We start from the raw sequence: 12543 nt of genomic DNA, 5'->3' as shown, positions 1-12543 counted from the left end.
CCGAGCCATCTACACCCCTGGAATCCCAACTGCCTTCCCCCGCGCGCGTCGATCACTCCGCGCGAGACCTACGTTAACTACTGTGCTCTCCGGCCTGCTAGCTCTGTTTTTCTCTTAATTCCTCCCCCTTTTATTGCTGACTACCGTGCTACTTTTCTACCGCGCAAGCCGCGCCCGGATCCCGGTTCCGGTCATCCACCGGGTGGTCTCCCGAATTTCCTTACGCGTCCGAACGCGCGTCGCTCTGCCTACAGCCGCCACACGTGGCTGTAGTGCTCGACAGGGTTAAGGAAAGATGCCCGGCCCGGGAGGATAATGGTGGTAGAGACTTGTGAAGACTTGAGCGCTCGACGAGTGCGGGTTGGGCTTGTCTACGAGGATGTAACGGCGGTTCGCTGGGTTCTAAGGCCAATGCTCGACGAGCGTATTCAGCACCTCGCGTATAAATCAAGGTCTTCGACGGGGGCTTGTTCAGCACTACCCGACGGGATCGTAACCGTGTAGCAACGCTACTACCGACGTGTTGCCCGATGGCTAAAAACACCCTCACCAGCGCGATCGCAATCGCGGTAAGTGGTACCAACTCTGTCTTATACAGTAAGACCTTCGACGGAGGTGTCGTTCCAACAGCCTTCCGACGGAACTTGAAACAGTAGCAGCGCTACACAACGTGCTGCCTGATGGCTAAAACACGTACACCGGATCGGTCGCAACCCACTCCAGTGGAACCAACACAATTAAGGGAAATATAGAGGTAGAGGTAGAAAAGAATAGGGAAATAAAGGAAAAAGAAAAGGGGAACCCCCGAGCGCAAAGGATGCCGTAGGCTTAGGTGAAAGAGAGCGTCTTGGGAAAGACGGACTTCGACCAAGGCGACATTCAACTCTGGCAACTCGGGTTACCTTTACTGACTTGGTCGTCAGAGGGCTAAGGTATATATCGCCCCGCCGGAGTCACTACAGTAGCTCGCGGCGCTAGATCCCAGATCTAATCTAGTGTCAGCAAAATTAATGCCAACTAATTAACTAAATAAAATAAAATAATTAAAAATTAAAACTGTGCAATTATTCACACGTGTGTCCCACCACCCGGACTACTTTTCATATCCAAATATTTTCCTTTCATTTCACCCCCCTTTTCAGGTGCGTATTGCACTACAACCGTTGGTGCTTACCAGTCCGTGCTTGTCGTATAGGGATGCGTAGGGTTGAACGACGACCAACCCAGTCCTCTTCGAGGTGCATTCGACTACGTGTTGCGTCCCTGCTTCAATGGTCGTGGCTTTTGCCACCTTCACCCTGGGGGAAACTCGCTCCTCTTTTTCATCAGTCTCGCCCTCTCCGGGGACCAAATGTTTCTTCGATTTTCTCGCCGAGAATCGCCTTACGATCGGAACCTCCGAGAAGTCCGCCAACTCAACTGTATTCTTTCGTGGGTAGATAGACTCCACGAACCTATCGCAATAGTCCGCTCCTAGAATTAGGGGGACTGCGAGTTTTTCACAAACTATGAATTCGACTGAAGCCACGAAACGTCCAAGTCTCACAGGCATTTTGAGTGTACCTAGAGTTCGGAGTGGCCTGTTATTCGCATCGCCGATGTCTTGGGTCGGTCCGAAGGACACAAGAGTTTCCATTCCTGCGGGAAGCTCGGATCTCCGGATGAGATTAGGTCCCGCGCCGGTGTCCAACACGGACACCGGACAGTACACGGCTCATCAATCCGACCGTCGGTCCAATGTCCGCGAAGACTTTGTAGTTATTCCTCGCAAGGACCAAAATCTTCTCGGGACATTCCCCGCGCTTGACCATGTACCAGGGGCGTCGGACTTGCTCCAGCGGATCGTCCTTGCCTCTTCGCAGAATCTTCTTGACCCCAATGGGTCCTTTCGGGTTATCGATGATTCCAACTGTCTCCTCGCCGTCGACTGCCTCCTTCGCTAAAAGCCGGGAACGGAACTGGGTCCCGGACATGGTTCGCCGGACGCATGTCTCTCCTTTCGAATTTTTTGAGATTCCCCCCCTTAGTTTTCCTGTCGCTGCGGATTTCTTCTCCAGTCCGACGACGGCCCCGCGGCCGGCCTTCCTGATGTCCGGTCCGAACCTTCGGCAGAAGCACTCGGTGTGCTCGCCGCCTGCGATTCGAACCATTGTTTTACCTTCAGGTAACTTGTCGACGGAATTCCCAACCTCTCCATCGGGGAGAGCATCTCGTAGTTCTTCAGAACTCGGTGCATCTCTCGGAACGAGAGCAAACACGTAAGCGCTCCGTGCCCCTTCTCGTAGCAATGGTAGCATACGAGGCCATGCTTCTTCTGATGGTACGGCGACCTTGGCGGTCCTCGGGCCGTCGGCCGGCCCGTCCAGCCCGGTCTTCTGAAGGCCGTACCCTTGTCTTCCATCGGAATTCTTGGCGCTGGCGTGTGTCCGCGCCCTCGAAACGCTAACACGGGATCCGTGGCCTCTGTATACGAGTCCGTCGTATACGTGGGCGTCTGTAGCGTAGACATCCCACTAGCCCCGTGCGCCTCGCCTCTATATTCCTCGGAGGGGTCATAAAAATCGCCCTCAGCGACCAGTGCTCCTGCGTATCCATTTTCTTCCTGATCCACAGTACTAGGTCCTCTGGACGCAGACAGTGAGTCTGCCAAGTGGACAGAGCCGCGGGTTTTTCGCGTGGGGTGCGAAGGCTTCTGCTTCCCCCCCGTCCTTAGCGTCGCTGGCGCTTGGATGGTGACTCTCCTAGCCTTCTTCTCCTTGGCGCGGCTCGCCGAGCCATGCGCCTTCGCGTAATTAACTAGTCTCAAAAATGATACGTCCCGATTGTCCTGTCGGTATTGAGATACCATCGGCTTGATGCTCGAATCGAGTCCTTCAATAAACATCGTCATTTGTTCTTCCATCGAATATACGTTTCCACATCGATTGCTCGCGTCCGTCAGACGGATATAAAATTCCATCTCGTCTTCAGACGGTAGCTGCTGTACTTCCCGTAAAGCGAGTACGGCTTGGCGGATTGCCTCATCGGTAGCGAAGCTTCGCAATAGCCACTGTACGGCCTCCGGCCAGACGGATATTTTCCCATGGTGGGACCCCGCCGTTTGTGACACCAAAGTGTACTGTCTCAGGGCGATTCCGCTGAGGAACTCCGGTAGCAAGCGGATCGCTTGGCCTTCGTTCATCTCCTGGGTGTCGAATTCTTGGACTATCTTAGCACAAAAATCTAGAACTAATACGCTATCGTCTCCTGTGAACGTATTGTCTCTCTTCACCTTTGGTGGTATGTCCCTTCTGATCTTTCGCACGGCGGCCCGCCCCTTGCCCGACAAACGTGTCTGCGGGTTCCGCAGGCGGTACGTCCTGTACGAAAGAAACTTCTTGAAGAGGTGGTTAGTCGGATTTAATTCCTCCAACTCCTCCCATCGCGGTCCGCGCCGCGTCGCGATGTCTTCTGGCTCCGCTTCCTTGTCTCTCCGCGAGGCGGACGAAGTGACTCCGCCTCGTTTGGAGCTCTTCTTATTCGACGAAATTCCATTTCCGTGTGTCGATCTTCGGTCGGAATTTCTTGAATGGTTCGACGAGCCGTCGTCACCATTTTCTGCTGAAACCTTCGACTCCGAATTTGAGTCGCAATTTTCGCGGTCGTCACTACAGTGACTTTTCTTCTTCTTTCGGCCCTTGGCCGACTTGGGGCTCTTTCACTTGGAATCCCGCATCCGGACGGACTTGTCCTTCTTCGTTAGACTGTCGATTTCTTCTCCGTCGGAGAGCGATCCCGCGTCCAAACTTGGTTCGGCCCGGCCCGCAGCTTGCTCAAGGTCCTTTAGTCGCCGCGAAGCGCGGTAGAACCGGTCGTCGATGCTGTCCCTTGTCTTGGACAGCGTTTCCAGGGCCTGATTCGCGTCTCGCCGCGCTTCTTTCGCGGCGAGCTTTAGCGAACCATCACTTCCGGATCTCGGCTCGGGGACGCATCGGTACTTAAATTCTCAACGAGAACCACACGGGCTGTCAGCTCTTCAAGCGCAGTGTGGAACTCGGATTTTAGCAACTCCTGTTGCTCCTGAAAAATGCCCAGAAGTTCGTCGAGCTTGCTCTTCGTCTCCTGACGAATCTCCTCGCTCAACTTTTCGAGCTTCTCTTCCAGGCCATTTTTCTCAACGGCTGTCCCCGAAGGGGACGCTTCTGCAACTGGATCAGTAGCCGAATTTCCTTGGCTACGTGTACGAGGTCCTCGCGGAATCCTCGACTCTTGAGCTGATCCAGCCCTTCTGACCCCAGGACCGACGTCCTTGGGTTGGCTTGATGCCATGATCCGCTCTTAATAAACGAGACCTATCGAACTAATTTACCTATTTCCGTCTTCTGATTTCAGTTCCAGATTCTAGGTCGGGCTTCGTAGTTTCCAGATTCTAGGTCGGGAGACCACTTATGTAGTGCAATGTGCCTGTCAGGCCGGAACCAGGGTCCAACGGTCCAGCGACAACACAACCAACAAGAGTTGCCGACGGCACAGCCCTACGGAGTGTCCGATTCTCCCTTTCCCTTTAAGTGGGTTTCCGGCCCACAGTAGCTCAAGTCCCTGATAGGGGGGGCAAAAGGAAGATGCCCGCCCCGGGACGAATGGTGGTACAGTCTTGTACAGGCAGCTGCTCGGCGAGTTCGGGGCCGTGATTAGGAAGCCGTGCCCGATGGGTCATAAATCCAATGCTCGCGGAGCGCCTGTTACACCTTATACCCTTGATAAGGTCTTCGACGGGGGCGTCGCAACGCAGCCCGACGGGAATTAGCAAACACGTAGCAGCGCTACACCTCCGTACTGCCCGATGGCAAAGTAACGACACCGGAACGGTCGCAACCTGTATCCGATGCAACCAACACTGTCCTGTATACACAACAGGACCTTTGAGGGAAACGTCGTTGCAACAGCCTCCGTCGGTGGTCGTAAACAAGTAGCAGCGCTACACCCACGTGCCGCCCGATGGCCAAGACACCTACACCGGTCCGGTCGCAACCAAAGCCGATGGCACCAACAAAAAACAAAAGAACCAACACAAGAGCCCGATGACTCCAGTTGTCACAATGCGGATCGCAATCAGGCACTGTGGAACCAACACAAGATAAGGGAATAGAAATAGAGATAGAAATAGAAATGGATAGGTGAAATAAAGGAAAAGGAAAAGGAACCCCCTAGCGCAAAGGATAACGTAATCTGTGGTAAAAGGGAGCGTCTTGGGAAAGACGGACTTCGACCAAGGCGATATTCAACTCTGGCAACTCGGGTTACCTTTACTGACTTGGTCGTCAGAGGGCTGAGGTATATATCGCCCCGCCGGAGCCAGTACAGTAGCTCGCGGCGCTAGATCCTAGATCTAATCTAGTGTCAGCAAAATTAATGCCAACTAATTAACTAAATAAAATAAAATAATTAGAAATTAAAACTGTGCAATTATTCACACGTGTGTCCCCCAACCCGGACTACTTTTCATATCCAAATATTTTCCTTTCTTTTCACCCCCCTTTTCAGATGTGTATTGCACTACAAAGAGTTGGGTAATTTTACCTAGCAAAGGACGTCCGCAAGGGAATACGCTACGATACTGTAGTCATAGAAACTGCCGGGTCAGAACCTACAAACTAGATGTAGAAACAACATAGAAACAACATAAAGAAACAAAACAAAACATAGAGAAACAAAACAAAGAAGTAAACATGTGAGAAAGACTCGGAGAGCGACGAGATCAAGGGCGGGGGGTGGGAGAGAAATAGACATGCCGAGGGGTCGGCGGTGGGCGATGCGGCCCCGCGAGCTCAAGTAGAGTACAGCTCTGGGTTGCACCGCCTGGCGACGCTCGGCATACTGATAGAGACGCTCGCTACTTTCCGGATGAGTCTTCACCCGCATACACACACGTGTACACGGACGTAAAAAGTACAGTAAAAAATTCTTCCAGAATTTTTTCTCAATCGAAGTACATGATTATCATCATCAATAAGACATCAATGGAGCTGTTTAAAAAACTTCGGGCCATTTCTGGAGTAGCGTTTATCAAGAGAGGAAACAATACACTTTTTCTATTAAAATTTGGGATCTCCCAATATGAGAGATTAATATTTTTCCGTTTAACGTGGAGTTCCTCTAAACGGGGGTACCAGTCGACCCTACACATTAGTGCCGCCCCGTGTGAAGACTAATAATACGGCACTAATTCGGAGCGGCACAATGAGATGGCAGAACCACTACCCGGCCAGAACTCTGTTATTAGCCCTGTGCTCGAAAATAGAATATTTCTGAAGACCTCAAAAATCAATTTTTTGCATACTACGAGCTCGCTTCGCCGCTAGACTCCTTTGTGCGACTCGGAAAACGTTTTCCCAGAGACCCTCTTTCCAGCTATTGTCAAATCATTTTCAACAGATGAATACAACCGGAGTTATTTTACGTCAAAGAGAAAAAGTGGAGAACATTTTTCAAATGTTCTCCAAAATGTTCTCCAAATCGGTGGAGAACGTCTCCAAACCGAAGTAGATTCTCTCCATTTCTCTCTACGTGAAGAGAATCTACTAAATTCGTAGAATCCAGAACATCGAAGAGACGTTCTACGACTTCTTAAGAGGAAAGTCACGGCGAAGCTGTGAGAAGGTACGGCTGTGGGGGGGCGTGTGCGGGGGGGGGGGAGGGCACGGCGAAGATGTGAGAAGGTACGGCCGTGGGGGAGGAGGGGCGTGTGCGGGGGGGGGGGGGGTGCACGGCGAAGCTGCAAGAAGGTACGGATGTGGGGTGGGGGGGCTGGGGGGTGGAAGTGGCAATAATGAGTGCGCAGAATGGATGAGAAAGTTGAAGCGGATGACGTATATGTTCGTGTTGACGTGGCGAATGGGGGTCGGATGAGGGCAGGGGACGGGGCTGTTCAAGTATTAGAAAGTTTCATGTTCAGCTGCAAGACTGACGTGCTTTCTCTCTCAGAATAATTAATTCATGGCGCGGAATTGATGCTCGCACCAATGTTCTCTGTGTGTGCCATGTCTCCCAACACCTCGAACACACTGGCTGACGACAACAACTACACCACTGTACCATTTTTGAACCTCCTTTCTTTTGGAACTTCCTGTTCCGAAACGTTATTGTTTCGGAGTACGAGCATAGACTGCAGTAGGTAGCTCTGCCTTTAACCTTTTCATGCAAAAGGTCACTATTAAGCCGGCGACGTGCATCTGCAATGCGGTTATACTTCTTAACTGCCGATGTGGGATAGAGGGCTCTTACAACGGCAGTTTGTGCTTCCCGCAAAGCTCGGTTCCCTGACTCTAGGCTCTGGCAGCGACTACCATTACCATGTGAGCCAACACATGTTTTTTGTTCAAGCTTTTACTCTGCCGCAAGGCCTTGCGCAAATGCTCGAAACGTTTCACATCCAGTTACAGTATGGCGGAGATTTTTATACCCTTCACCCCCAGAGCATTCCGTCATTACAGGTGGCAGCTTCTCTTCATCCCTTGCAATTCCAACGCGATGAACTACGGCTGCATTAGCAACCTGAGCACATAAAAGTCGTCCTATAATGCTCACAATAGGATGTTCGCTGGTGTTAGTGTATGCTAGGGTTGTAAGGGCCCTGCTAAACTCGTGTACACCGCCTTTTAAGGCGTTCCAATATACAAGCAATATGGGCCTTATCATTCTGCTTGGAGGAAGGGGGCCGTGTTGTTGGACCCTGTCTTTGTAGGCCTGGCAGAGACTATAAAATGACGCCCAAGTATGCATATCAGATGCATGACTGGCGGATAGTATGCTGTTGTATTCTGCTGGAATGAAATTGGCTTCCTTCCTACCCACGCAAATGCACTCACACGCACTGCGTCCATGAACATGAGGTAATAGTTTCGTAGTTGTTCCGAAATATGCAAAAGAACTGCATATATCACCTCACCCACTCCCCCACTGCTACCCTTCGCCACTATGAATAGAACTTTAGATGTGCCGAGGGTTGCAGCGTGATGAATACATTGAAACCGATAGGCAGTCGTGGGCACAAGTTCACGAAAGTACTTATCCACGCCCTCGCTCCTGCCGATATTCTTTAAGATAGAGAAAGTGGCAAACCTTTCTCTTATATCTTTAGCATTGCGAATCGTGTTTGGAGTGGTCATAGTCTTAACCTCAATTGAGGCCACGTGTGATTCAAAATTGTCCGAATAGCCCAGAATCCCATCTGGGCTATCGGCCATCATGTCAGAGCTTGATGAGCCTATTAGGCCTACACTCCTGATATACTCTACTGTGTACGAGTCCCTCTCACAGTGATTTATAGACTGACCTGCAGTGATATTTGATGCTTGGTTCGCTTGGAAAAATGGTGGTAAGGCCCTCAACACCTGCATCTCATTCAGGGTACCTTCTTTCATCCCTGCAGTGGCAACCAGGGGCTTCATTGCCCAGGACTCTAAAGAGGCTTTTAAAAGCTCCTTCTTCAGCTTGACCGCTTTGTTATTGTACAGTGTCATCTCATTCTCAGGTGCTAAATTCCGAACAGGCAAAAATATCTCCCCTCGACGAACGCAGTTCTGATGTTCGATACATCTAGATATTAGTTCGTTCTTGCGTAAGGAAACTCGCTCCCGCCTGCCTACAGAGTTCAATAAAGAAAGTATCTCCTCCTTGCGCATTTGGGCTAAACTAGTGGTTGTTGCTGACATGAAGCGTTCAGCGGTGCAGATCGTGATCTCAACATCTGTATCACGATTGGAAATTCCAATAGTTGCCGCCATGCCCTTCCATTTTATCATCAACTCTTCCTCAAGCCTTTTGATGTCATTTGTGAGAGGTTGTGTTCCAGCCCGTAGTGTGGCGCCACGGAGTAGGTAAGATAAACCAGATATACTCGAAGTATAGTTCCGGGCAATAGCACCAATAAAGTTGCTGGCAGTTCTTGACGTAAATTTAAATGCCCTGGCCAAGAACCACCCTGGGTCTTCTGCCTGAAACACTGTGTATTGGCACAGCCTCCGCAGTAACTGCACAACTTTAAGTACAGCAATATTTGATAGTGCCTTTTCTTGCGTCGATGGATTACGCAAAAAATATCTACCACCCTCGCCTTCTGGACGAGCGACTCTATTGTCGAAGATGAGCTGAAATTTTTCGACTGCAGCACTATCAAATCTATGCCTGAAGCTATTCTTCGGAATGAGGCAGTACTGGTGTGCTCCGAATCTGACAGGGTCGTTGCTGTACACTGCAGCAATACGGCCTGAGTAGCTTTCTCTGTAGACCGAAGCTTCAATAGTACGACCTTTGCTCTCACGAGGTGTCCTTTGTGCACTGTATATCGCCCTGCAACCCTTCTCTGCCACAACCATCCCCTTATGTTTCTTTCTGATAGGTCCTTCCCCAAAAACAAATGGGTAACTTAAAGAACGCTTATGCGTTCCAATGCTGCTAGCTCCTAACGTCTCATTCAGAAATGAAATCGACTCAACCTCATTATAGGCCCTGTTGGCAGCAAACAAGGAATCCACCATGGGCATCAAGGCCCCAACTGTAGGTACACCCTGAAGCAATTGGACCAATCTGTGCCAAACATGTATTACTTTTTCGTGCGGACGCGAGTAGTGTGACGCAATAAAAGCATGAGTTAATGCGGAGCAGACGGCATTGTTGACAGGTCCGAGGGCCTTGACGGGGTTGTTCACATGAGATAGTCTTGTCAATTGTACAACTGCTTTGGAGCTTAATCGATTGTGATCGTCATCAACCGAGTAGATAGTGAAACCTTCCACATTCACAAGCCTTCGGTTAATGGCAGCCAGCCCGCCTTCCATTTCAGTGATCAGGGCATTGCCGGCGGTCGGTTTGTTGTACCAACCATATGCCGTCTGCTCGCATGCCTCCCTCAAATTTTTCGTCCCGGATAGAGCACTCCATACTTCATTATACCTTTTACCCGAGATTCCCATTTGAAAATAGAATGGTTCGTTCTCTGGGGCAGTTATTGTAGACACACAAGCACCGTAAGATGCAGCCAGTACGTGAAGAATAATGATGCCTTTCAACTCAGCAGTTGAGCAGGGCAAGCGCATGCGAGAGATGAGTACTTGGTTAACGTATACACGAAGTTTCTCTAACAAAGAGAGCGGCAAAAAGGCATCGAAAGCCTCGACTCGGCTTAATCGTTCTTCTGGAGACCGCTTTTCTACCAAACCAGGGCGCTGCTGCAACACATTATCTAGGATAGTGTTTGTTTCTCTCACATAGCGAGGGTACAAATCGAGGTCAACTGTGTCGACAGTTAAAGTAACTGGCTTAAATGCTGGGGCATACGTCCAGGAAGGGAGGCCTCCATTAGACATTGTGTAATGCTCATCGTCCACGCCCGGCCTATCAGGTGGCGCTAAGTTGTGCTCAACAATCAGGTCATTGTCATCCCCATTCATGAACTCACTTTCTACTCCAGTACCAACACTATCCTGAAATAAAGATGAATAAAAGTCCTGCATCACACGGCGACGACCATAGTAATGGTTTGAACTCCATTGATGCGTTCGAGCCCTCGTACTTTGGCAAATTGCGGCAATTTCCTCTTCATCTATGTCTGAAATTGATGCATTATCGACGGATTCATCGCCAGAGACGGACGACGTCCGCTGGGAATCGACCTCCTGCGAGAATGGGCGATCATCAGATGATAAAGAATGGTCATTGACAGGGTTTTCATATGCGTACTGCATGGAGAGGTCATCACAGACATGGCTTTCACTGTCCTCGGGGATTATGGGAAGGTCATCTTCAATTGACGGCGGGGGACGTGATGGCGGCGATGCGTGCTGGCGCCGCGCCTCAGCCTCCAGATATCGAGTGCGAGGTACGAATTGAGGGGCATTCGTGGGATGGCGTGCAGGCTCACAACTTGCAGGGATGTGTAGATCAGGCTCTTGTTGACAGTTGTCATCGTCATAAGATTCTCCTGGGAAAATCCTATGACGATGACAACTTGGCGAGGCAGCGCCAATACTGTCATCGGCCGTTACTGACAGCCGTAACCGATCAGCGGAGGACATAAGTAAAAGGCGATCAGAGAGATAGGGGAGAACTGGGGAGAACTGGGGAGAACTGGAGTAAATTGGAGAACGTTCTCTGGATGGAAGTGACGTCTCCTACTCGTGGAGAGAATTTCTTCTGGAGACGTTTGAGAACATTCTCCTCAAATGTTCACTTTTCATCGAAAATAGATGGTAGATTCTACTTCAGTAAAAATTTGTTCTATTTCTGAAAGTAGAAGGAAAATCATCTACTTCGGAGCATAGGGTTAGAGTCTGCTGTTGTTGCCTTTGACCGTCTCGCATGCCTAGCTTCTAGAAAAGCTCGTTTTGCGGGCCTGAAGTGCGATAAGGCATTGCTCACATCGCACTCCACACCCAGACTCTCCAAAACCCCAAACAACCTTGCTAGCACTACAGCACTCGGTACGGCCCGCCTCTCCGTAATTTCACACTCGTCTTCTGGCACACAATCATCCATCATAGCATCACTGGCAGACTGATTCTGTAGCTCTCCACCATAATGTATTGAATCGCAAGCATCACTAATAGAAGCTTCTGGCACAAGCTCATAAGTCTCGATCTCAATCCATTCCCCCACATCTTTCCTGCAGAATTCTGCAGTTTCTGCAAGGCCGTCTTCTGGCACCAGGCTCAATCAAGTGAGCTTCAAGAGTGGGGTAATGCGCAGGGTGAACAGTTTTTGTTCCGAGCGTTGTAGCGGTGTTGGTCACAATTTGTTGGAGTGAAGGAAGAGAGCGTTTTGTGTTTCGGATGGTTCGTTCTGATTTTGAACTGACGCATAACTGTGGTATTCGCATTCCTGACCTGCAGCAGATGATGCCCAACCTTGATTTTCTGTGCAATCGTAAGGCGCGTACGCTTCGCTTTGGCGATCTTCTCAGGAATCATGTTAGGGTCTTTGAGTGAGGTGCCATCACCAATTGAGCTGAGGCGCATGAGGAGTGGGCGATGACGACGTCGTGCATGACATGTGGCAGAATTTGTGTCTGCCGGTTTTGGGGGCACTAATCGAGGGTGGCAATAATAAAAGCGGCACTATTGCGCGTCCCCCCCTGTACAGTGTACCTTTAATCGAGAGACCACTGTACCGCACCGGGCAGGGTTGTGCTTTTTTTTTTTTTTTTGGCGGTCATTCGTCCGCACGAGAGGACTAGACTCGTTAGGAACGGCCCAGTGTGGCATGGGCAGAGAATAATGAGGCGAGGATTTGATTCGTTTGTGTTTTAATTTAGTGCCACCTCCGCCTCTCGAGGGGGAAATCGGGGCATAACCAATTAGACACGGACGGTAAGCGCGGTGCTGTACACTGTAACGGCCGGCTGTGCGCACATGTACCGCCGCCGCCTCGTTGTGCGGGGGGGGGGGTGCGCGCGTCGGAGACGTGTAGGAACGGTCCACGTGCGCGCGTTGGCCACGGGGGGTGCGTGGCCAGGTGTGCTCCGTGGATCGCGGGCCACGCGCCGCGTTAGCTCCGCGACGGGTGACC

Source organism: Chondrus crispus, genomic scaffold, assembly GCF_000350225.1.
Source record: "Chondrus crispus Stackhouse genomic scaffold, scaffold_97, whole genome shotgun sequence".
In the NCBI taxonomy this organism is placed as follows: Eukaryota; Rhodophyta; class Florideophyceae; order Gigartinales; family Gigartinaceae; genus Chondrus; species Chondrus crispus.
The sequence above is the reverse complement of the archived record's forward strand: the minus strand, read 5'-3'. Positions refer to the sequence as shown.